Raw genomic sequence first — 27,579 nt, forward strand, 5'->3', positions numbered from 1 at the left:
TCTTTTGCACTTCCTTCCACCCCCCCTGCAGTACATCGGTGGCGACATCAGCAGCAGGACAGGCCAACGGGGTGGGAAGGGAAGTCAGACCTCGGGGACTGAGTGCGGTATCAACTGAGCAGAGAGGAAGGGGAGCAAGATGGCTATGGCAGGACGGTCCCCACTGGGTCAGCTCCCCAGTGGTCCAATCGAATTGGGGGTTGTGCAACACCAGCCACGACATCCCTAGTACCATGTCTACCGACATTTTCTCCATCACCAGGAATGATAGATCTTCTGAGTGGCGACCCCCCGCCATGAGCTGTAACACTAGGGTCCTCCATCGTACCAAGCCCGAAGCAAGAGGGGTAGCATCAATGCTAGCAAAACGAATTGGCGTCTTCAGCGCCACAAATTCAGCCATCAGGGGCTCAATGAGACGCATGCTTATCAGGTTAGCGGCTGCTCCGGAATCAATAAACGCCTGCCCTGGGCGGGAGAAGTTCCGGAGTCTAACCTGGCAGGGTACCAGAAGTCTAGGACGTACCTGTAGTCCTAGGCAATCCTCCCTGCAATCGCCTAGGACTTGGAGTCTTTCTGCCGATTCAGACTGTGGATGCTGAGGCCTCAGGGGGCAGGTTATCACCCGATGTCCAGCTTTCCTGCAGTAGAGGCAGAGATGATGCAATAAGCGAATCCGGCGTCGCTCCTTGGGGTCCAGCGGGTCCAGTTCCATAGGCTCGGGAACAGAGACTGGTACGGAAGAGGAGGGAACAGGACAAATGACCTCCCTGACTCTATGGGTCGGTCTATCTTGCTTCCCAGCCCTGAGCCTCCTATCTGCCTTCACCGCTAGCTCCATACCCTCCTTTAAGGACCCGGGAACGGGATGGGAAATCAACAGTTCTTTAACCGCATCCGAGAGGCCTTGCAGAAAAACGTCTTTCAGGGCGCTATCGTTCCATGCAGTATCACCCGCATGGCGTCTGAAATTGGAACAATAATCCTCCACACAAAGCGACCCCTGATGCAGCGCCAGCAACCGCGAAACCGCCAACCCCACTCGGTCCGGTTCATCGAAGATACCCCCGAGTTCCAGAAAAAAGGAGTCCACCGACTGCAGGGAGGGGGAACCCTCGGGAATGGAAAGGGCCCAGGTCTGGGCAGAGCCCCGCAGCAGGGCCATTATAAGCCCGACCCTCTGGGCCTCCGAGCCGGAAGAACGGGGACGCATCCGAAAAAACAGGCGACACGCCTGTTGAAAAACGAAAAACTTGTTCCTCTCCCCAGAGAACACCTCGGGGAGAGGGCACTTGGGTTCGGGGCTGGTTGAGGCGTCCCGCCCCTGCGACAAGGCCCACTGCTCCTGGGCCACCATGCAAGCTGATAAATCCCGGATCACAGGCACCAGGTCTTGCAGCTGGTCTGCGAGGGCGCTGATCGCCGCCATGGAAAGAAAAAAAAAGTATTTAAGGGCCAGTTATTATGTTACGGCACTCTGCCCCCCCGAGCGCCGGGTGGGGTGCCCTGAATTTCCCGCACCCCACTGTCCCCGCCTACTTGCCTTGGCCCTGGCTAACCCCAGGCGGACAACTGTGCGGCGGCCCCTGCTCTGGCTAGGGACCTGGCGACTACCTAGATGGAACTTACCTAAAGGGGGACAGAGTGCCGACAGAAGAGGCAGGTGGAACAGACCAACAGAACTACAAAGCAGAGTAAGGCTGGAGATGGAGCTCACAGGCAAGCTGGAAGGAAACTGAATAGCAACTAGTGCTGACTGAGACAGACTAGACTAGAGGCTAACAGAACCAACAAGACAAAAACTGGGCAATAGATAAATAGAAGGAGCTGACGGGCAACTATGGACTGGCTGAGGATAACTGCAGACAGACTGGCTAGATGCAAGTAGAACCAATAACTGGCAGTGAGCTCAATTCACTGCCAGTCTTTTAACCACAAGGCTCCGCCCAGGGGCGGAGAGTGGGAGGAGGCAACTCCACCCACTGCTGTATAAGAAGAGCGGAGGAGTGCGGACGGCACCCTATGGGCGGACACGCCCACGCCGCCGCCCACCGGCCGCCCCAAGCCGCTCGGAGAACCCCGACACAAGGCTCTAGGCCGCCGTAGCGACGCGCGACGACCGCGGGACACCGTGCTGCCCTGCATGGTAACAGTTGTGGTTTTGATAATGGTGTACTAACGGACCTGTAAACTGTGAGATGGAGCTAGGGAGCATAGATACGCGGTGCTCTACTTCTCCCTCAGCAGCAGGCACTGTTTCATCGCGCTCTGGACCTCGGCCTCTGCCCACACCCTCATTCGGATGCCCACATCCACGTCCTCATCCTCGACCCTTACCCCTAGTCTTGATCATGTTGTATAATGCACTTCGTCAAAATGCTATGCAAACTGCGAAGTATTTTGCGTATGCTTTAAGCCAAAAGTAGGCAGTGTAAAATGTGTACAGTCTTGTTATATAGTATGGATCGACAGGTCATACAAAGGGGTATTTTGCATACACTTTAGCAAAAAATAGACAGTGTAAAATTAGTACGGTCTTGTTATATAGTGCGGATTGGCAGGAGACACACTAAGGGTATTTTACGTAGGCTTTAAGCCAAAAATAGACAGTGTAAAATGTGTATAATCTTGTTATATAGTGCGAATCAAGAGGACACACACTAAGGGTATTTTACATACGCTTTAAGCAAAAAAGGACAGTATAAAATGTGTACAGTCTTGTAATATAGTGCGGATCAAGAGGACACACACTAAGGGTACTTTATGTACGCTTTAAGGCCTCGGTCACTTGGGCGATTTTCCATGCGATCTGCGCATGCGCATGCGATGTGCGATTTTATAAAACCATTGGTTTGCAATGGTATCGGACACATGAGCGCTTTTTATGCGCTCGTCCGATAAATTATAGAACAGAAATCGCAGTTCGCACCAATCTGCGATTCCTGTTCTCTTCTCTATATGCGCTCAATGGGGCCGGCGGCAGCAGCGCCGACCCCATTGAAAACATATACTAGACAAATCATTCTCCTCTGCCACAGCTGTAACAGCTGTGGCAGAGAAGAATGATGTTTGCCCATTGAATTCAATGGAGCCGGCAATATAGCCAGCTCCATTGAAAGCAATGGGCTGGCAGCGATCGCACAATGAATTTTCGGGAAGGGCTTAAAAATATAAGCTCTTCCCTGGAATTCATCCAGAAATGTATAAAAAGGAAAAAAAAAAAATACTCACCTTGTCCCGGCAGACGGAGTTCAGCCGCGGCCGGCCGGCAGTTCTCCTGAACTGCTATGAGTAGTATTCAGCAGCCGGGGATTTTAAATCCCCGCCTGCTGAATGAGCTGCCTCTGATTGGTCATAGCCCTCACCAATCAGAGGCAGCTCTCACTCACCCATTCATGAATTCATGAATGGGTGTGAGTCAGACCTGTCTCTGATTGGCTCAGCGCTGAGCCAATCAGGGGGTAGGTCTGACTTACACCCCCTTCACACCCACTGCAGGCCGGCCGCGCGGAACTCCGGCTGCCGGGAGCAGGTGAGTATATATATATTTTTTATTTTAACACTTTTCTGGATGAATTGCAGGGAAGGGCTTATATATTTAAGCCCTTCCCGACAATTCATCCCACACTCGCCCGCAGCCCATTGCTTTCAATGGAGCCGGCTGTATTGCCGGCTCCATTGAATGCAATGCGCTGGACAGCTCCGGCCCGTTTCTAATGAAACGCGGCTAGGAGCAGATTTTCGGGCGATTTTCGGGCACCGGTCACACGATTTGCGGATGCGCATCCGTCATGTGATCCGCAAATTGCGCGAAAAAACGCCCGTCTGACTAAGGCCGAAGGTGTTTTTGAAAGAAGAATTACTTCTTTGGAAGGATATCTTTAACATATAGTATGATATAGAGCTGCAGGGGACATACCAAGTTGCAGGTGATTTCATGTACTGCAATACAGCCTCTGTGCATATTTCATGAGTACTTATACTGTACATTGAAACATTATTTTCATTAATAACAATATTTATAAGTAATTCATTCTGAAAAAAAATTGTAATATAATTAGAGATGAGCGAACGTACTCGTCCGAGCTTGATGCTCGGGTGAATATTAGCGTGTTCGGGATGCTCGTTACTCTTAACGAGTACCACGCGATGTTCGGGTTACTTTCAGTTTCCTCTCTGAGACGTTAGCGCGCTTTTCTGGCCAATTGAAAGACAGGGAAGGCATTACAACTTCCCCCTGAGATGTTCAAGCCCTATACCACCCCCCTGCTGTGAGTGGCTGGGGAGATCAGATGTCACCCGAGTATAAAAGTCGGCCCCTCCCGCGGCTCGCCTCAGATGCCTTGTGAGTTAGCTGAGGGACAGTGCTGCTGGTGCTGGAGCTGCTGTAGGGAGAGTGTTAGTAGTGAGTGTAGGCTTCAAGAACCCCAACGGTCCTTCTTAGGGCCACATCTATCCGTGTGGAGGCTGCTGTTAGCAGTGTTGCCCTTTTTTTTTTTTTTCAAAATCGGCTGTGCAGAGCATTGCGCCCTGCAGTAATACTACAGGGACAGAAGTGGTGGTTAGGCAGGGAGAGTGTTAGGAGTGAGTGTAGGCTTCAAGAACCCCAACGGTCCTTCTTAGGGCCACATTTAACCGTGTGCAGAACTGTGCAGGCTGCTGTTAGCAGTGTTGCATTTTTTTATTTTTTTTAAAAATCGGCTGTGCACAGCATTGCGCCCTGCAGTAATACTACAGGGACAGAATTGTGTAGGCAGGGCCAGAAGACATATATTATTGATTGAATATAGTCAGTGGGCCTTTTCTTTACCAAAAAAAGGGAAACATTCTACTTGGCCTGCCTCTGACAGTCCTCAGCGTTCTGAGTACGTGTGTGGTGGGTGCAGAACGTAAACAGAAATCATACGCAGCCAGCTACGTTTAACAGCAGGCTTGCGCCAATTTCTTTCCTGCCTGGGAAAAATCACCGCTCTGCTGTAGTTAATAACTCTGCAACCCTGCAGTTCTGTGACACATTTGCAGGGCCAGAAGACATATATTATTGATTGAATATACGCAGTGGGCCTTTTCTTTAACAAAAAAAGGGAAACATTCTATTTGGCCTGCCTCTGACAGTCCTCAGCGTTCTGGGTACGTGTGTGGTGGGTGCAGAACGTAAACAAAAATCATACGCAGCCAGCTACGTTTAACAGCAGGCTTGCGCCAATTTATTTCCTGGCTGGGAAAAATCACCGCTCTGCTGTAGTTAATAACTCTGCAACCCTGCAGTTCTGTGACACATTTGCAGGGCCAGAAGACATATATTATTGATTGAATATACGCAGTGGGCCAATTCTTTAACAAAAAAAAGGGAAACATTCTATTTGGCCTGCCTCTGACAGTCCTCAGCGTTCTGGGTACGTGTGTGGTGGGTGCAGAACGTAAACAGAAATCATACGCAGCCAGCTACGTTTAACAGCAGGCTTGCGCCAATTTCTTTCCTGGCTGGGAAAAATCACCGCTCTGCTGTAGTTAATAACTCTGCAACCCTGCAGTTCTGTGACACATTTGCAGGGCCAGAAGACATATATTATTGATTGAATATACGCAGTGGGCCAATTCTTTAACAAAAAAAAGGGAAACATTCTATTTGGCCTGCCTCTGACAGTCCTCAGCGTTCTGGGTACGTGTGTGGTGGGTGCAGAACGTAAACAGAAATCATACGCAGCCAGCTACGTTTAACAGCAGGCTTGCGCCAATTTCTTTCCTGCCTGGGAAATCAAATCACTGGTAATACAGCATGCTGAGGGGTAGGGGTAGGCCTATAGGACGTGGACGCGGGCGAGGACGCGGAGGCCCAAGTCAGGGTGTGGGCACAGGCCGAGCCAGTGCGGTGGCCAGGGGTAGAGGCAGGGCCAGACCGAATAATCCACCAACTGTTTCCCAAAGCGCCCCCTCGCGCCATGCCACCCTGCAGAGGTCAAGGTGCTCTACGGTGTGGCAGTTTTTCACAGAGACGCCTGACGACCGACGAACAGTGGTGTGCAACCTTTGTCGCGCCAAGATCAGCTGGGGAGGCACCACCAACAGCATGCGCAGGCATATGATGGCCAAGCACCCCACAAGGTGGGACGATGCCCGTTCTCCGCCTCCGGTTTGCACCACTGCCTCTCCCCCTGTGCCCCAACCTGCCACTGAGATCCAACCCCCCTCTGAGGACACAGGCACTACCGTCTCCTGGCCTGCACCCACACCCTCACCTCCGCTGTCCTCGGCCCCATCCAGCAATGTCTCTCAGCGTAGCGTCCAGACGTCGCTAGCGCCACAGTTTGAGCGCAAGCGCAAGTACGACGCCACGCACCCGCACGCTCAAGCGTTAAACGTGCACATTGCAAAATTGATCAGCCTAGAGATGCTGCCGTATCGGCTTGTGGAAACGGAGGCTTTCAAAAGCATGATGGCGGCGGCGGCCCCGCGCTACTCGGTTCCCAGTCGCCACTACTTTTCCCGATGTGCCGTCCCAGGCCTGCACGACCACGTCTCCCGCCACATTGTACGCGCCCTCACCAACGCGGTTACTGCCAAGGTCCACTTAACAACAGACACGTGGACAAGCACAGGCGGGCAGGGCCACTATATCTCCCTGACGGCACATTGGGTGAATTTAGTGGAGGCTGGGACAGAGTCAGAGCCTGGGACCGCTCACGTCCTACCCACCCCCAGAATTGCGGGCCCCAGCTCGGTGGTGGTATCTGCGGGGGTGTATGCTTCCTCCACTAAACCACCCTCCTCCTCCTCCAACGCAACCTCTGTCTCGCAATCAAGATGTGTCAGCAGCAGCACGTCGCCAGCAGTCGGTGTCACGCGGCGTGGCAGCACAGCGGTGGGCAAGCGTCAGCAGGCCGTGCTGAAACTACTCAGCTTAGGAGATAAGAGGCACACGGCCCACGAACTGCTGCAGGGTCTGACAGAGCAGACCGACCGCTGGCTTGCGCCGCTGAGCTTCCAACCGGGCATGGTCATCTGTGACAACGGCCGTAACCTGGTGGCGGCTCTGCAGCTCGGCAGCCTGACGCACGTGCCATGCCTGGCCCATGTGTTTAATTTGGTGGTTCAGCGCTTTCTGAAAAGCTACCCCCACTTGTCATACCTGCTCGGAAAGGTGCGCCAGCTCTGTGCACATTTCCGCAAATCACACACGCACGCTGCCACCCTGCGGACCCTGCAACATCGGTTTAATCTGCCAGTGCACCGACTGCTGTGCGACGTGCCCACACAGTGGAACTCTACGCTCCACATGTTGGCCAGACTCTATGAGCAGCGTAGAGCTATAGTGGAATACCAACTCCAACTTGCGCGGCGCAGTGGGAGTCAGCCTCCTCAATTATTTACAGAAGAGTGGGCCTGGTTGGCAGCCATCTGCCAGGTCCTTGGAAAATTTGAGGAGTCTACCCAGATGGTGAGCGGGGATGCTGCAATCATTAGCGTCACCATTCCTCTGCTATGCCTCTTGAGAAGTTCCCTGCAAAGCATAAAGGCAGACGCTTTGGAATCAGAAACGGAGGCAGGGGAAGACAGTATGTCGCTGGATAGTCAGAGCAACCTCATGTCTATATCTCAGCGCGTTGAGGAGGAGGGGGAGGAGCATGAGGAGGAGGGGGAAGAGACAGCTTGGCCCACTGCTGAGGGGACAGATGCTGCTTGCCTGTCATCCTTTCAGCGTGTACGGCCAGAGGAGGAGGAGGAGGAGGAGGAGGATCCTGAAAGTGATCTTCCGAGTGAGGACAGCCATGTGTTGCGTACAGGTACCCTGGCACACATGGCTGACTTCATGTTAGGATGCCTTTCTCGTGACCCTCGCGTTACACGCATTCTGGCCACTACGGATTACTGGGTGTACACACTGCTCGATCCACGGTATAAGGAGAGCCTTTGCACTCTCATTCCCGAAGAGGAAAGGGGTTCGAGAATGATGCTATACCACAGGGCGCTGGTGGACAAACTGATGGTAAACTTCCCATCCGACAGCGCTAGTGGCAGAAGGCGCAGTTCCGAGGGCCAGGTAGCAGGGGAGGCGCAGAGATCAGGCAGCATGTACAGCGCAGGCAGGGGAACATTCTCCAAGGCCTTTGCCAGCTTTATGGCTCCCCAGCAAAACTGTGTCACCGGTCCCTAGTCAAGGCTGAGTTGGCGGGAGCACTGTAAAAGGATGGTGAGGGAGTACGTAGCCGATTGCAGCACCGTCCTCGGTGACGCCTCTGCCCCCTACAACTACTGGGTGTTGAAGCTGGACACATGACCTGAACTCGCGCTGTATGCCCTGGAGGTGCTTGCTTGTCCTGCGGCTAGCGACTTGTCAGAGAGTGTGTTTAGTGTGGCTGGGGGAATCATCAGTGCCGACAGGCTTACACTCATCAAGATGAACAAAGCCTGGATTTCCCCAGACTTCTCTTCTCCACCAGCGGACAGCAGCGATACGTAAGCAATACGTAGGCTGCACCCGCGGATGGAAGCATCGTTCTCTCTCACCATCCAAAACGGGGACATTTCTGCTTCATCAATCTGTGTATAATATTCCTGCTCCGCCTCCTGCTCCTCCTCCTGAAACCTCACGTAATCACGCCGAACGGGCAATTTTTCTTAGGGCCACAAGGCTCACTCATATAATTTTTCTAAACAATTTTTATACGTTTCAATGCTCTTAAAAGCGTTGAAACTTTAACTTGAACCAATTTTTCGTTCAACTGGGCTGCCTCCAGGCCTAGTTACCACTTAAGCCACATTAACCAAAGCGATTAATGGGTTTCACCTGCCATCTTGGTTGGGCATGGCCAATTTTTTCTGAGGTACATTACTACTGTTGGTACACCAATTTTTTTGGGCCCTCACCTACAGTGTAATCATAGTAATTTCTATGTTCTTCGCCTGCACTCATGGTACAGAAAGGTGTGTGGGGTTGGCCTACACTTTAGCTACATAAATGTAACTGGGGCCTTGTCTATACTGCAGCTAATGAAATGTGAAACAGACTGTTATCTCCCTAAACTGCTGCAATGGGAATGTTACTGGGGCCTGTCTTGAGTGCTACTATTACTGAAATGGAACTAAGACTGCGCTCCCCCTATACTGCTGCTAGTGATATGTTAGTGGGGCCTGTCCCTAATGCTACTGCTGAAATGTTAATAATTCTGGGCTCTGCCTATACCGCTGCTAATGGTATGTCACTGGGGTGTGGAAACAGAGGCTTCCCAAAGACATGATGGCGGCGAGGCCATTTCCCACCAACGCTGTTACTGTTAAGGTGCATATAACCACGGACACGTGTAGAGGACACATAGTGCCTCCAAAACATCCCCCTCCTCCTCCAACAATGAAAACATTCTTGGCAAATACCTTTGCATTGGTCCATCTGGTGGCAGTCCAAGAATTTCACCTTTAACGACACAACAAGAGAGCACCACCACCATCCCCCCGCCACGGTCCACTTAATCCTGGCCACATTCCGAAAACCAACTACATAAAACCGCGCTACCAGGTCCGCAGTCACCACCACATTACCACCAACGAGGTTACTGTTAAGGTACATATTACCAGTCAGACTGGGGCATGCAGTGTGGGCCGAAGCCCACCTGCATTAAGCACGACATTACTACCTCAGCTGTGTTGGGCAATGCAATGGGATATTTTTATGTACCGCCGGTGGGTTCCAGGGAGCCACCCATGCTGTGGGTCCACAGGGAATTATAAATGCATCTGTTTCCACTTCTAAAGAACCCCAGTCTGACTGGGGCATGCAGTGTGGGCCGAAGCCCACCTGCATTAAGCACAACATTACTACCTCAGCTGTGTTGGGCAATGCAATGGGATATTTTTATGTACCGCCGGTGGCTTCCTGGCACCCACCCATGCTGTGGGTCCACAGGGACTTCACAATAGGGAGTTGTACCTGCCTGTGTCTATGAATTAAAAACCGCGGTCTGACTGGGGCATGCAGACACCTTGACAGAATGAATAGTGTGTGGCACATAGGTTCCCCATTGCTATGCCCACGTGTGCAGCTCCTGATGGCGGTGGCACAGGATTATATTTCTCATTGCTTCTGTACAGCATTGTGGGCTATCACCCCGCCCCTTTTAAAGAGGGTCGCTGCCTAGCCGTGCCAACCCTCTGCAGTGTGTGCCCGCGGTTCCTCGTCATGGCAGACGCACTTATAAATAGACATGAGGGTGGTGTGGCATGAGGGCAGCTGAAGGCTGCGCAGGGACACTTTTGTGTGCGCTGTGGACACTGGGTCGTGTGGGGGGGTTGGGCAGCATGTAACCCAGGAGAAGTGGCAGCGGAGTGTCATGCAGGCAGTGATTGTGCTTTGTTGGAGATAGTGTGGTGCTTAGCTAAGGTATCCATTGCTAATTAGGGCTTTTCAGAAGTAAAAGTTGTTGGGAGGGGGGGGGGGCCCACTCTTGCCGGTATTGTGGCTTAATAGTGGGACCTGTGAACTTGAGATGCAGCCCAACATGTAGCCCCTCGCCTGCCCTATCCGTTGCTGTGTCGTTCCCATCACTTTCTTGAATTGCCCAGATTTTCACACCTGAAAACCTTAGCGAGCATCGGCGAAATACAAAAATGCTCGGGTCGCCCATTGACTTCAATGGGGTTCGTTACTCGAAACGAACCCTCGAGCATCGCGATAATTTCGTCCCGAGTAACGAGCACCCGAGCATTTTGGTGCTCGCTCATCTCTAAATATAATATATACATGTACAATTGTTTAAAAAATGAGCATTACATGTTTATAAATGAAAAAGTAATATTCAAACCAAAATTCTAGAGTGAGGATGAAGCAGCTAGCAAAATATGAGTCGGTTGTGGTGGGTGAATCATCTGTACATTTCTATGTGCAATTTAGTAATAATCATAATAATCTCTATTTATAATGTGCCAAAATATGCTTCAGCATCTTACAAATCAGAGAAAGCAAACACAAAACAAGACATGACAAACAGTATTAAACAAATGGAAAGTTTGAAAGATAGGTTGTTGGATTCTATTCACAAGTTGTTAGGGTGTTCTGCTGGGTTCTGTTGTACTATATAGGTTTCCTGCAACACACCAATGTAGTATATACCAGTCCTCTGCTAGACACTGCTGACCTTTTTCTTGTTCGTTCAGTATGTTCAGTGTGAACAGTGTCATTCTCCTGCCTATCTGTACAGCTTTCAGTATGAACAGTGTTATGTTCCTGCATGTTTGTATATGTGGCCAGACATAAGGTGTGAGCAGGCATTTTCAGTGTGTGTTTTTATTTGATCAGTGTAGTGTTCCTGCTTCTCCGTGCAGGTTGTCTTACCTGTAGTGTGAACTGTGTCTTGCTGTGGATCCATTATCATCTAGGATTAGGTAGTTCCCTAGGTTCCAGCGCTGTGTCTTCTCGGTAGGATGATCGCCCGCATACAGGTAGGTTTTTTGGGGGTTAGGTGTCTCGTTAGAGTAGGGATCCGCAAGACAATGAGGACCCTTGAAGTGGGCTCCTGGGCTTAAATATCTTGGCCAATATACAAACTAATGCCTCATACTTTCTAAAGTTATTGTATCTGGGTATGTGTGCAGGTATGCAGCTGAGTATTTTGAGTGCTTGTCAGTCTGTTTGATTTATGTCTGTTTCTCAGTTATGTCCACAAGTTTTGAGTCCAGTTCGCAGTTCTGCTTTTCCATCTGAGTTCGCCCGGTGTATATAAAGTCCATTTTGCGGTTCCGTCTGAGTTTGCCTTCGCCGAGTATGAAGTCAGTTTTGCAGTTCTGCAAAGCAGTCTGAGTTCGCCAGTTCGTGACTGAGAAAGACGTAACACAAGAGCTCATAGACAATGGGGAAATAGGGGGTGATACAAGGTGAGTAAATTCAGAGTATACACAGTGCTATACATATATACATAAAGCTGTCTAAGTTGATCAACAGCAATGTTTGTGTAAAAATAAGCAGGTAAGAAGTGCAATAAGGTGTCTGGGATGTGGGAAGAAACGGGTCAAGTTTTTAAGAAAGAGTTTAGGAGCAGGGTAGATGGAGAAGAGTTTAGATTAGGGAATATTGCAGGCCTCCCTGGAAAGATGGGGTTTTAGGTTCTGCTTAAAGCTGTGGACATTTGGAATTAACCTGATTGTCTGGTGTCGCACATTTCAAGGAACTGGTGCTGCTCTGGAAAAATCTTGGAGATGGGAGTGAGAGGTTTCGATTAAAGGGGAACTTAATCTAAGTTAATTAATAGAATGGGGAGCACAGGTAGGGTAGTAGATAGACATGAGGGAAGAGATATAGTGTTGTGCAGCACTGTGGAGAGCTTTATAGCAGAGAGTGATGAGTTTAAATTGTATTCCATATTAAATGAACAGACAGTGCAATGCACAGGATAGAGGTGTCAGTATAGCAACGGGACAAAAAGATAAACCTGGCTGCAGTGTTCTGAAATAGAGAGGGGGGAGTTTTGTGAGGGGAAGATTGCTCAGTAGTGAGTTACATGGTACATTACTTGTAGCACTATTGAATTTCATTGTTATTGCTTACTATGTGGTCAGTTTCATCATTGTTTGTGACTTACTGGGGCAACATACTTTGCACAATATTTATAATGTGTTTAGACTATTTTCTTTGACACATCTGACAAAGGGATACAGCTTTGTGGAAAGTGGAGCATGTCCTAAATGTGTCAATTGCATCAAAATTGCACCAAAACTTTGGCACAATTTTGGCATAAACTGTGCCAACTAATAGTTGGTATAAAGTTAGGTTAGACAGTCTTAAAATTAAACAAATTTAGCATTCAACAGAGTAATTGTGATAAATCTGGTGCATTTAAAGACTGCCTAGTATAAATTTGATTGACAAAATAATTATTAGACAATATTAGTAAATATGTCCCAATGTTTCTGTACTTTTTGCACTTTATGCACCAATATGATGAATTAGCATGCTTATATATATTTACACTATGTAACAAATTTTAACTTTTTTCTGTCCTTGGGCATTAATTGTGTTTTCCTGTATCCCCATTTCCAGAAAATATAGAAAATAGCCATTATACCTTCAAAAGTTTGCTTTTGTGCTCAGGAGAATGAGTTTTATATTTTGCATATCTCCATATATGCAAATGGGTAACAAATTTTTATTTTTATTAACAGACAACATCTAGATCAAAAGTAATGTCTATTTATACTTCAGAACAAAGACAATATTTAGAAATGTGTGGTTTTTCTAGATTTATGGTGCTACTGCACACCACTTTCCCAAATTAGTCCCTATATGTAGTCTCCTATAATGCTCTCATTGTACTGTCCTTGGTATCAAGGTTCAAAGGCAATAATATCTTGATGGAAGTGTTTGCCATGCTCCTCTGAGTATTCTCCCATGTTCCGCTTGAAGTGATCTAAGTGAGCATCAAGGATATGGAGTTTTAGAGACAAAAAAATTTACAAATTTTGTATTGCTGTAAGCGTATTTACCCACACTATTTCTACTGCAAGGTAAGCACCACAGCAGAAAAAATGTTAGAATTGCTGTTTTTCTATCTATTGGTCTCACAAAATAATGCAATGAAAACCAATCAATAAGTTGCTTTTACCCCAAAATGGTACCAATGTAAAATACAACTCATCTAGCAAAAACAATAACTCACAATGTTTCATTGGTTGAGAAAGAAAAATGTTATGGATCTTGGAATGCGAGGAAAAATAAGGCCTATTTTGACCATGTTGATTAAGAAATAAAAATGTTATAGCTCTTAGAACATAACAATGTGAAAGCAAAAAAAAAAAAGCCTGGTCATTAATGTGCAAAATAGGCCGGTCACTAAGGGGTTAATTGATTGATAGATAAAGATGGAATATTCCTTTTTGTTATCGCCCAGCAGTATTTTTTTTGTGTTATATATAGTCTAGTAAAAAAGTGACACAGTATTTTAGGCTGAAAGAAGAAAATATCCATCCAGTTTAGCTTGTTTCCACCCCCCATTGTTAATCCAGAGGAAGGCAAAGAAAAAAACAATACACAAAGGAAAGGCATTTTGCACTCCATAAATCAATCAAAAACGTAATATTTCATTGTAAAACCATATAAAAGGCAAGGAATTTCTTATGGCATACATGCACCAAGACGTTCCTTCTTTTCTGCATACACTTGGATCTGAAGATTGGCCCAGAGCTTCGTGCGCACCGTGCATCTCTCCTGTATGGACATCTGAACTTACTAAGCTGATCATTTTCATTTTTTTCGCCTAATGACTATATCATTTTTCCAGTAAAGTAAAAGCCTATAATATTACATTATGTGGATCACAAAACCTTTTGTATTAATGTACAATACAAGTGATAAAGCAATGCCACATTCACTTGTTAACAAAAACAGGGTTAAATTGTCTGCTCTACCTCTTCAAGTATTAAAAAAGTTTAAGAAAAGCAACCTAATGTTACCATGTGCATTAGCCATGGTTCAGTTTACTGTAATATGGATTCTGGGTTATGTCTTAGGGGAAGTGACCTATTCTTAATTGGCTTGCTCTCTATTGCGATGTAAGGCACTTTTCTAGATGTAGAATGGATTCTTCACAAGTGGAAAAACCAGATGGAGGAAGGAATAGAGATAGCAGGAGACATTAAGCCTGAAAGGTTTTATTAGCAGGATACCACTTTTAAACTTTGAGGTGCTTTTTTGGGATTCATATTGTCTCTATTACTTAACGGATGTATCCACAAGAAGTTGCAATATATCTCAATGGGGGTTTTCCTCTTTAATTAAAAATGATTTTTGCATCCTGTGGTGATTTTCTCTGCAGTTGAGCCTTTAGAAAAAGAAGATTGTGTTTGTGTAGACACTTTATGTCACATATTGTAGATAGAGTTGCACATCAAAACATGAACATTATTAAACTACCTTTAAGACACATAACTTCAATGTACACACATTTATTTCTATGTACTATAAATCACACATGAAACATCTGATGATTTTGAAACACTGAATATATGGATAAAGTACAATTTGAAACAATTTGATATGAAAACTGGTAAAATTGAGTGAGCATAAAATATGCCTCTAGTTTCTGTGAGAACTACCCTAAACAGGGCATCCAGTTAATTTTCTATCTCTTTTATTTTCTGTTAATAAAGCACACTGTCCTAGAATTGAGGAGGCAATGCAGGCTGCCTGTGTTACAGCAGTTTTGTGAACATAGTTCGAAAAAAGTCAGTTCTCTCAGGTGGACATCACTGTATACCATGACTTAAATGGTACTGGCACTTCTATGGTATGTCATATAATATGGAGTAATGATGAAAATGGAAAATACCATTACTACACTCAGAAGAAAATATGTTGTTTTACTTCATCAGGGTAAACAGTAGATTGGTTCTATGCATGCATTAAAAGGACTCTGAATAATGTATTTTATTTCAGAAACAGATCACCAAAAAGGTGGAGAAACGGTGGTTTCACATCTGCGTCATGGGTTTCAGTTTATTACTCCGTTCGAGGAGCAAGAAAGGGGAGTCCCCTGGCCGAACGGCTCCAACGGCACCGAACAAACCCCATTGACTATAATGGAGTCCGTTCAGTTTCCGCTCAGCTGCCTAGCTTTTGGACGGAAGAGATTGCCTTTCTTTTGGTATTTTGTGCCAGATCTGTGATTGAAACCCAAACCCGGAGTTTCCAATGCAGATGTGACACCACCATAGCTTTATAAACACATTTGTATTACTAATCTTGTATGGATCGAGAATTACAAACCATATTACAGTATATATTAAAGCTACATTTAAAGGCCTGCTGACAAAGTCATATAGATATCAGAACTATGGGCCATATGTCCTATGCTTTATAAGCCATGTGATAAAATTATGACTTTTTATGGATTTAAACTTAGAGCCACCCCTTTTTCAAAAAGAAAAAAGGGTCTAGTGTTAGGGATTGTGGCCATGCACATCCCATGACATTTTCTATAACTCATGCCAGAAAATGGCATACATAATAGTAGAAGTTTACGCCAGCTCGGATCTGGCAAAGGCTCCCATCTGAGAGTGTTGAACTGTTGTATGAAATTACAGCCTAAGTAAATATGCCCCGTTGTTTTCATAATGCTAGTTTTTCCTACATAAGTTTCATTTATAGTTCCTGGCACTAGAGCCAATTTAAATTGACAGGCCTAGTGTTGTCTGTCTATTCTTTGCACAGTACATGGTCACATAATAACCTATAAACTAGAGATGAGCGAACGTACTCGTCCGAGCTTGATACTCGTTCGAGTATTAGCGTGTTCGAGATGCTCGTTACTCGTAACGAGCACCACGCGATGTTCGGGTTACTTTCACTTTCCTCTCTGAGACGTTAGCGCGCTTTTCTAGCCAATTGAAAGACAGGGAAGGCATTACAACTTCCCCCTGCGACGTTCAAGCCCTATACCACCCCCCTGCAGTGAGTGGCTGGGGAGATCAAGTGTCACCCGAGTATATAAATCGGCCCCTCCCGCGGCTCGCCACAGATGCGTTGTGAGATAGCTGAGGGACAGTGGTATCGTGTTGGAGCTGCTGTAGGGAGAGTGTTAGGGCTCATGTCCACGGGCAAAATGTGATTTAAAATCCGCAGCGGATTTCCCGCGCGCGGATCCGCACCCCATAGGGATGCATTGACCACCCGCGGGTAGATAAATACCCGCGGATCGTCAATAAAAGGCATTTAAAAAAAAATGGAGCATGAAAAAATCTGGACCATGCTCCATTTTCGTGCGGGTCTCCCGCGGGGTCGGCTCCCGCGGGCTTCTATTGAAGCCTATGGAAGCCGTCCGGATCCGCGGGAGACCTAAAATAGGAATTTAAAGAATTTACTCACCCGCAGCGGACCGGGAAGCTCTTCTCTTCCTCACGGCCGCATCTCCCTTGCTTCGGCTCGGCGGATGTGCCCGGCGCATGCGCGCGGCACGTCGACGACGTGCCGGCGACGTGCCGCCGGCGTAAGGAATTCATCCGCCGGCCGAAAGAGAAGATCCGGCCGTGAGGAAGAGCAGAGCTTCGCCGCCCGCTACGGATAGGTAAATTCTTTTAAATTCTTATTTTCAGCGCTCATGTCCGCGGGGCAGGAGGGACCCGCTGCAGATTCTCCATGTAGAATCCGTAGCGGGCCCGATTTTCCCCGTGGACATGAGGCCTTAGGAGTTAGTGTAGGCTTCAAGAACCCCAACGGTCCTTCTTAGGGCCACATCTAACAGTGTGCAGTAGTGTGGAGGCTGCTTTTAGCAGTGTTGCACTTTTTTTTTTTTTGGTATATCGGCCATGCAGAGCATTGCGCCCTGCAGTAATACTCCAGGGAGAGAATTGTGTAGGCAGGGCCAGAAGACATATATTATAGATTGAATATACGCAGTGGTCCTTTGGAAAAAAATCAATCTGGCCTGCCTGTCACTCTGCTCAGTGTTCTGGGTCCGTGTCTGCTGGGGGTAGTAGTTCTCCAAATAAATACGCAGCCAGCTAAGTGTTACAGCAGGCTTGCGCCAAATTATTTCCTGGCTCTGAAATCACCGGTCTGTTGCAGTTAATAACAGTGCAACACTGCAGTTCCGTGACACACACATCAGGGACAGAAGACAAATATCATAGATTGAATATACGCAGTGGTCCTTTTGAAAAAAATCTTGAAAAAAATCTATTTGGCCTGCCTGTCACTGTGCTCAGTGTTCTGGGTCCGTGTCTGCTGGGGGTAGTAGTTCTCCAAATAAATACGCAGCCAGCTAAGTGTTACAGCAGGCTTGCGCCAAATTATTTCCTGGCTCTGAAATCACCGGTCTGTTGCAGTTAATAACAGTGCAACACTGCAGTTCCGTGACACACACATCAGGGACAGAAGACATATATTATAGATTGAATATACGCAGTGGTCCTTTTCAAAAAAATATTGGAAAAAAATCTATTTGGCCTGCCTGTCACTCTGCTCAGTGTTCTGGGTCCGTGTCTGCTGGGGGTAGTAGTTCTCCAAATAAATACGCAGCCAGCTAAGTGTTACAGCAGGCTTGCGCCAAATTATTTCCTGGGGTCCATTTAATTACAGCGTTCTGTTTCTGCACTACTGCTAATACACCATGCTGAGGGGTTGGGATAGGCCTATAGGACGTGGACGCGGGCGAGGACGCGGAGGCCCAAGTCAGGGTGTGGGCACAGGCCGAGCCACTGCGGTGGCCAGGGGTAGAAGCAGGGCCAGACCGAATAATCCACCAACTGGTTCCCAAAGCGCCCCCTCGTGCCATGCCACCCTGCAGAGGTCAAGGTGCTCTACGGTGTGGCAGTTTTTCACAGAGACACCAGACGACCGACGAACAGTGGTGTGCAACCTTTGTCGCGCCAAGATCAGCTGGGGAGGCACCACCACCAGCATGTGCAGGCATATGATGGCCAAGCACCCCACAAGGTGGGACGATGCCCGTTCACCGCCTCCGGTTTGCACCACTGCCTCTCCCCCTGTGCCCCAACCTGCCACTGAGATCCAACCCCCCTCTGAGGACACAGGCAGTACCGTCTCCTGGCCTGCACCCACACCCTCACCTCCGCTGTCCTCGGCCCCATCCAGCAATGTCTCTCAGCGTAGCGTCCAGACGTCGCTAGCGCCGCAGTTTGAGCGCAAGCGCAAGTACGACGCCACGCACCCGCACGCTCAAGCGTTAAACGTGCATATTGCAAAATTGATCAGCCTAGAGATGCTGCCGTATAGGCTTATGGAAACGGAGGCTTTCAAAAGCATGATGGCGGCGGCGGCCCCACGGTACTTGGTTCCCAGTCGCCACTACTTTTCCCGATGTGCCGTCCCAGCCCTGCACGACCACGTCTCCCGCAACATTGTACGCACCCTCACCAACGCGGTTACTGCCAAGGTCCACTTAACAACAGACACGTGGACAACCACAGGCGGGCAGGGCCACTATATCTCCCTGACGGCACATTGGGTGAATTTAGTGGAGGCTGGGACAGAGTCAGAGCCTGGGACCGCTCACGTCCTACCCACCCCCCGAATTGCGTGCCCCAGCTCAGTGGTGGTATCTGCGGGGGTGTATGCTTCCTCCACTAAAGCACCCTCCTCCTCCTCCTCCTACGCAACCTCTGTCTCGCAATCAAGATGTGTCAGCAGCAGCAGCACGTCGCCAGCACTCGGTGTCACGCGGCGTGGCAGCACAGCGGTGGGCAAGCGTCAGCAGGCCGTGCTGAAACTACTCAGCTTAGGAGAGAAGAGCCACACGGCCCACAAACTGCTGCAGGGTCTGACAGAGCAGACCGACCGCTGGCTTGCGCCGCTGAGCCTCCAACCGGGCATGGTCGTGTGTGACAAGGGCCGTAACCTGGTGGCGGCTCTGCAGCTCGGCAGCCTCACGCACGTGCCATGCCTGGCCCATGTCTTTAATTTGGTGGTTCAGCGCTTTCTGAAAAGCTACCCCCACTTGTCATACCTGCTCGGAAAGGTGCGCCAGCTCTGCGCACATTTCCGCAAATCCCACACGCACGCTGCCACCCTGCGGACCCTGCAACATCGGTTTAATCTGCCAGTGCACCGACTGCTGTGCGACGTGCCCACACAGTGGAACTCTACGCTCCACATGTTGGCCAGACTCTATGAGCAGCGTAGAGCTATAGTGGAATACCAACTCCAACTTGCGCGGCGCAGTGGGAGTCAGCCTTCTCAATTATTTACAGATGAGTGGGCCTGGTTGGCAGCCATCTGTCAGGTCCTTGGAAAATTTGAGGAGTCTACCCAGATGGTGAGCGGGGATGCTGCAATCATTAGCGTCACCATTCCTCTGCTATGCCTCTTGAGAAGTTCCCTGCAAAGCATAAAGGCAGACGCTTTGGAATCAGAAACGGAGGCGGGGGAAGACAGTATGTCGCTGGATAGTCAGAGCAACCTCATGTCTATATCTCAGCGCGTTGAGGAGGAGGGGGAGGAGCATGAGGAGGAGGGGGAAGAGACAGCTTGGCCCACTGCTGAGGGGACAGATGCTGCTTGCCTGTCATCCTTTCAGCGTGTATGGCCGGAGGAGGAGGAGGAGGAGGAGGAGCATGAGGAGGAGGGGGAAGAGACAGCTTGGCCCACTGCTGAGGGTACAGATGCAGCTTGCCTGTCATCCTTTCAGCGTGTATGGCCAGAGGAGGAGGAGGAGGAGGATCCTGAAAGTGATCTTCCGAGTGAGGACAGCCATGTGTTGCGTACAGGTACCCTGGCACACATGGCTGACTTCATGTTAGGATGCCTTTCTTGTGACCCTCGCGTTAAACGCATTCTGGCCACTACGGATTACTGGGTGTACACACTGCTCGATCCACGGTATAAGGAGAGCCTTTGCACTCTCATTCCCGAAGAGGAAAGGGGTTCGAGAGTGATGCTATACCGCAGGGCGCTGGTGGACAAACTGATGGTAAACTTCCCATCCGACAGCGCTAGTGGCCGAAGGCGCATTTCCGCCGTCCAGGTAGCAGGGGAGGCGCAGAGATCAGGCAGCATGTACAGCGCAGGCAGGGGAACACTCTCTAAGGCCCTTTGACAGCTTTATGGCTCCCCAGCAAGACTGTGTCACCGTCCCCAGTCAAGGCTGAGTTGGCGGGAACACTGTAAAAGGATGGTGAGGGAGTACGTAGCCGATTGCAGCACCGTCCTCGGTGACGCCTCTGCCCCCTACAACTACTGGGTGTTGAAGCTGGACACGTGGCCTGAACTCGCGCTGTGTGCCCTGGAGGTGCTTGCTTGTCCTGCGGCTAGCGCCTTGTCAGAGAGTGTGTTTAGTGTGGCTGGGGGAATCATCACGGATAAGCGTACCCACCTGTCAACCGACAGTGCTGACAGGCTTACACTCATCAAGATGAACAAAGCCTGGATTTCCCCAGACTTCTCTTCTACACCAGCGGACAGCAGCGATACCTAAGCAATACGTAGGCTGCACCCGCGGATGGAAGCATCGTTCTCTATCACCATCCAAAACGGGGACCTTTTCGCTTCATCTATCTGTGTATAATATTCCTCCTCCTCCTCCTGCTCCTCCTCCTGAAACCTCACATAATCACGCCGAACGGGCAATTTTTCTTAGGCCCACAAGGCTCAGTCATATAATTTTTCTAAACAATTTTTATACGTTTCAATGCTCATTAAAGCGTTAAAACTTTCACCTGAACCAGTTTTTATTTTAACTGGGCTGCCTCCAGGCCTAGTTACAAATTAAGCCACATTAACCAAAGCGATTAATGGGTTTCACCTGCCCTCTTGGTTGGGCATGGGCAATTTTTCAGAGGTACATTAGTACTGTTGATACAGCAATTTTTGTGGGCCCTCGCCTACAGTGTAATCAAATTAATTTTTAGCCCACCTGCATTAAAGCTGACATTACATCAGCTGTGCTGGGCACTGCAATGGGATATATTTATGTACCGCCACTGGGTTCCAGGGAGCCACCCATGCTGTCGGTCCACACGGAGTTGTAACTGCATGTGTCCACTTCTAAAGAACCCCAGTCTGACTGGGGCATGCAGTGTGGGCCGAAGCCCACCTGCATTAAGCACGACATTACTACCTCAGCTGTGTTGGGCAATGCAATGGGATATTTTTATGTACCGCCGGTGGCTTCCTGGCACCCACCCATGCTGTGGGTCCACAGGGAGTTGTAAATGCATCTGTTTCCACTTCTAAAGAACCCCAGTCTGACTGGGGCATGCAGTGTGGGCCGAAGCCCACCTGCATTAAGCACGACATTACTACCTCAGCTGTGTTGGGCAATGCAATGGGATATTTTTATGTACCGCCGGTGGCTTCCTGGCACCCACCCATGCTGTGGGTCCACAGCATGGTTGTAAATGCATCTGTTTCCACATCTAAAGAACCCCAGTCTGACTGGGGCATGCAGTGTGGGCTGAAGCCCACCTGCATTAAACATGACAATACTACCTTAGCTGTGATGGGCAATGCAATGGGATATTTGTATGTACCGCCGGTGGGTTCCAGGGAGCTACCCATGCTGTGAGTGCACACGGAATTCCCATTGCGGAGTTGTACCTGCCTGTGACTATATATAAAAAACCGTGGTCTGACTGGGGCATGCAGACACCTTGACAGAATGAATAGTGTGTGGCACATAGGTTCCCCATTGCTATGCCCACGTGTGCAGCTCCAGATGGAGGTGGCACAGGATTGGATTTCTCATTGCTTCTGTACAGCATTGTGGGCTATCGCCCCGCCACTTTTAAAGAGGGTCGCTGCCTAGCCGTGCCAACCCTCTGCAGTGTGTGCCTGCTTTTCCTGTGGCAGACGCACTTATAAATAGACATGAGGGTGGCGTGGCATGAGGGCAGCTGAAGGCTGGGCAGGGACAGTTTGGTGTGCGCTGTGGACACTGCGTCGTGCGGGGGGGGGGTTGGGCAGCATGTAACCCAGGAGAAGTGGCAGCGGAGTGTCATGCAGGCAGTGATTGTGCTTTGTTGGAGGTAGTGTGGTGCTTAGCTAAGGTATGCATTGCTAATGAGGGCTTTTCAGATGTAAAAGTTGTTGGGGGGGGCACTCTTGCTGCTATTGTGGCTTAATAGTGGGACCTGGGAACTTGAGATGCAGCCCAACATGTAGCCCCTCGCCTGCCCTATCCGTTGGTGTGTCGTTCCCATCACTTTCTTGAATTGCCCCGATTTTCACAAATGAAAACCTTAGCGAGCATCGGCGATATACAAAAATGCTCGGGTCGCCCATTGACTTCAATGGGGTTCGTTACTCGAAACGAACCCTCGAGCATCGCGGAAAGTTCGTCTCGAGTAACGAGCACCCGAGCATTTTGGTGCTCGCTCATCTCTACTATAAACTATTCACATGTTTTCACAGACAAGAATAGCGCATGCAATGTGCAGGGTCTGTGTATATTCTACAGAACACAAAACTGCATTGCCACTTAAAAAAAAAACCTTAAAATAATTTATCAAGTGACTCTAATTTTGCTAAAGGAAAAGTTGCCGTTTTTTATAAAATGTATCAAAATGTTGCATAAAATTTATAAATGTGTTGCATTTTAAAATATGTCTAGAAAAAAATTTTTGAGGCTGTTTAAAGAGTCTCAGTAGATAAATATCTCTGAAAATACTACACCACTCAAATCCACTTTTAAAAAGTGTCTAGTCAGGCTCAACATCTGTTATTTTTATTGCAAAGCAGTAGTACATTTGTCTAAATTGATTTGTGCCAAAAAAGTCGCAACTTACACCAGAATTCTGGCAATATGCCAGTACTAACTGTGCCCAACTATCTTTGAAACTATCCTCAAAGACTGAGACATCTTGAGAAAACAGAAAGGAGAAAAATAACAGCAAAATAAACAAAATAAGCCACTAGGAAAAAAGATAATGGTTTTTAATGTAAATCATGATAGTTTTATGAAGAAATTAGCAAACATATAATGCTCACAAAAAATATAAAGCTTACTATTTCCTGTTCCTTTAGGGCTCAGTCAGATGGCGTTTTTTGTTGCGCATGTTTTTTTGTGTTTGCGATTTACATCTATTAGAACCAATGCTTTTGAAGGGCAGCAGTAACATGTCCGATTTTTAGCTGCGCAAAAATTTTGCACCGGTAAAAAATAGGACAATGTATTGCAAAACGCAACTAAGTGTGGCATCAGAATTTTTAGGATGTGAAACCCCTGTATGCTGTCACATCCAGGAGTTTCACCTTCTGGTCAATGGGCCCAGCGTCAGCAGCGGTGGTTTAATTGACAACATACAGTGACGATCCTGATCCTCTGCCTCGGCTGTGGCAGAGGATTTCTTCATCTCCATAGGGAGTCCCTTCATCACTGAACACTGTGACAGCACTGTCACAGTGTACAGTGACAATGGGAATCCCTGTGGGGATTAAGAATTCCCCTGCCACAGCTGTCACAGCTGTTGCACAGGAGCACAATGTTCTCCCATTGCTTTCAATTGGGCAGGTGCTTCTGCAGCCCCATTGAAAGCAATGGGCTGCCGGCAACACCTGCATTGATTTTTGAGGTAAGGGCTTTAAATATAAGCCCTTCCCTAAAAATTCATCCCTGGGATGTGTAAAAAAATATATACTCACCTGTCTGCCACTGTCGGGGCTCAGGCACATCTAGCCGCTTGGTCTTCCTGAACTGCTCTGAAGTTCTTTCAGCAGTAAATCCCCGCCTGCTGAAAGGGCTTTGTGATGATTGGCTGAGCGCTCAGCCAATCCCAGGCAGTACTCAGCCATTTGTTGAATGACAGCTGAGCACTGTGTGGGATTGGTCCCTGCGCTCAGCCAATCAGAGGCAGCACTCAGCCATTCATTGAATTCAATGAATGGCTGAGTGCTGCCTCTGATTGGCTGAGCACAGGGACCAATCGCAGGCAGCACTCAGCTGTGATTCAATGCCTGAGCACTGCCTCTGATTGGTCATAACGCTCAGCCAATCAGAGGCAGTGCTTTCTGGAGGTGAGGATTTTCAATCCCCAGCCACCAGAAGAGAGAAGAACACTGCCAGGGACGTAGCGAAGAGCCGGTCAGTGCTTCTAGATGAGTTTCCTTTTTTTTATTTTTACAGTTAGGGATGATTTTCAGGGAAGGGCTTATATTTAAAGCCCTTCTCTGAAAAATCACTTCAGGGGTTACCATCAACCCATTGCTTTCAATGGGGCTGCAGAAGCGTCGGTCTAATTGAAAGCCATGGGAGTCCCATTGTCACTGAATACTGTGACAGTGCTGACACAGTGTTCAGTGAGGAGGGGACTCCCCGTGGAGATGAAGAAATCTTCTGCCACAGCTGTCACAGCCATGGCAGAGGATCATGATCTTCTCTGTATGTTGTCAATGGGGCCACTACAGCTGCCGCCTTCCCCATTGGCCACAAGGTTTCACATCCAAGGAATCCCCTGCTGCAGCTGTCACAGCCAAAGCAGGGGATAGAGATGGCACCACACTTTATGTGTGAATTTTGAATGCACCCAAGTGTAATTTTTAAACTGTGCCTCCCGCTTCGGTCACGCAAATTTGTTGACGCATGTGGTTTGCATTTTTTCACGCAAGTGTGCAACAAAAAACACCCGTCTGACTAAGCCCTAAAGGGATACTCCCATCTCACACTTTTATGGCATATCCACAGGATACATTATAAAGTCAGTTAGGTATGGATACCACCTCTGAGACCCACACGTATCTCTAACTTTAGCACCTACCAACCCTGGCTTAGCTGTACTAGGTGTCTGCAGGTAGTTAGGTTTATGGAAATAGCTGAGCGGCTTTGCTATGCTGTTTGCATAACTCTCAATGACTTCCATGGGAGTTACGGAAACAGCCTAGCACAGTCATTCTCAGCTTTTTTTGTCATCCTGGCTGCCCATCCACCTTGTACAGAGTGATGTTCCATCATGAAAAACCCCCTTTAACATTCTCATATTCCTATTTTCCTGTACTAGTGATAATATTTTGGGTCCAATTCACTACTCCTGGGATTTATTTCCCTTGGTACGTTCAGGGTAATATGCTATCTGCAGCCCAAATGTACAAGGAGCTGAAGAGCCAACTACAATATTTTCAGGGAAGGGCTTATATTTAAAGCCCTTCTCCGAAAAATTACTGTGGGGGTTGCCTACATCCCATTGCTGTCAATGGGTCCGGCGGCAGCAGCGCTGGCCCTATTGAAAGCAATGGGCATGGAGCTATGGCCACGCGAATTTTGCTAATGCATGGAGCACTCGTCTGACTGAGCCCTTAAAGAGAATACTCTTGACATTACAATATAGTGCAATTTTTCAATAAGCAAATTTCCTGTACATATTATTGTGTGTATTTCTTAGGAAGCATTCGGAAATGATATGCTGGCAAAATACAGATATGCCTTTAGCTGCAAATTCTGTACCTATGAACTATAAAAATAAAATATGTGCTCTCTTTAGGTATGGCCTCTTTACACAAAGACAATGCAATTCACTTCTACAATTTCCATTTGATCTACCAGAGGAGAATAAAATCAGAAAATAAGTTATGTTATGAATATCAGTTTATGTTTGTTTCATAAAAACACAGTCAAAGTTATATAATTGTACCAATGCAGTTCAAGCATGACTATTAATATATTGAGTAATAGATCACAAACAGAACTTTTAGAAATGGGCTTTTACTTTAGAAAAACTTTAAAAGCTTCAAAAATTGCCAAAACAGTAATGTATATCAGACACCTATAATATGCTACTGTGTCTGAGGACAGCCTAATAAAAAGCAGCATTAGATACAGAGCCTTACAGGCTGAGCTAAAACTAGAGTAAAACAATGTAATTACCAACATATTTTCAAAACATGCTTAAGGGAATGCACTTCCCTTGCTTTTTTACCATTTTAAGCCAGCTATTGTTATGTCTTTATTCTAATATATCTTTTTTTTATTTTCTGATTGTAGATTATTTAAATTCTATTTTCTGTACATAGTTGTAGGATTGGCCATCTTTAAAATGGTAGAGCTCTTAGATTGCAATCATACAAAATCATTTTTTTTGTATATTTAGCATTCATAACATAAAATAACTTATATACATTTGGTGTCTTTGTAGTCATGCTGATTGCATGCATAGAACTGTGTGAGACTTCTGAAACGCAAGGAGTTAAGATTAGAGATGAGCGAGCACCAAAATGCTCGGGTGCTCGTTACTCGAGTCAAACTTTCAGTGATGCTCGAGAGTTCGTTTCGAGTAACGAACCCCATTGAAGTCAATGGGCGACTCGAGCATTTTTGTATATGACTGGTGCTCCGCTAAGGTTTTCATTTGTGAAAATCTTAGCAAATCACCAAAGTCATGTAAAAAACATAGAAATGGATAGGGCAGGCGAGGAGCAACATGCAGGGCTGCATTTCGGGCTCCGAGGTCTCACTATTAAGCCACAATAGTGGCAAGAGTGAGACCCCCCCCCCCCACTGTCAGCATAACGATCGTTCTCCTCTGCCACAGCTGTAACAGCTGTGGCAGAGAAGAACGATGTTAGCCCATTGAATTCAATGAAGCTGGCAATACAGCCGGCTCCATTGAAAGCAATGGGCTGCCGGCGAGCGCAGGATGAATTTTCGGGAAGGGCTTAAAAATATAAGCCCTTACCTGAAAAAGAAAGATTTTAGTGTAAAAAAGAATAAAAATGCAGGCATTCTCTTCAATGGAGCTGCTGCTGCTGCCGGCGACTCCATTGAAGACAATGGTCCGCTGGCACACCTGAATTCTTTTTCAGGGAAGGACTTTACATATAAGTCATTCCCTGGAAATGAATTAAAAGTGATTTAAAAAACAAAAAAAATACTCACCTCCCTTCAGCTGCCGGGGCACAGACGCGTGTTCTCCTGCTGTCCCCTACACTGTGGTGCTGAACTGCTGTCATTCAGCTGGGAGCTGCGCTGAGCCAATCAGAGGCAACACTCACTCACCCATTCATGAATTCATGAATGGGTGTGAGTGAGATTTGCCTCTGATTGGCTCAGTGCTGAGCCAATCAGGGGCATGTCTGACTCACACCCCCTTCACACCCACTGCAGGCCAGCCGCGCTGAACTCCCTCTGCCAGGACAAGGTGAGTATATATATATTT

Source organism: Eleutherodactylus coqui, chromosome 1 (assembly GCF_035609145.1).
Source record: "Eleutherodactylus coqui strain aEleCoq1 chromosome 1, aEleCoq1.hap1, whole genome shotgun sequence".
Taxonomy (NCBI): domain Eukaryota; kingdom Metazoa; phylum Chordata; class Amphibia; order Anura; family Eleutherodactylidae; genus Eleutherodactylus; species Eleutherodactylus coqui.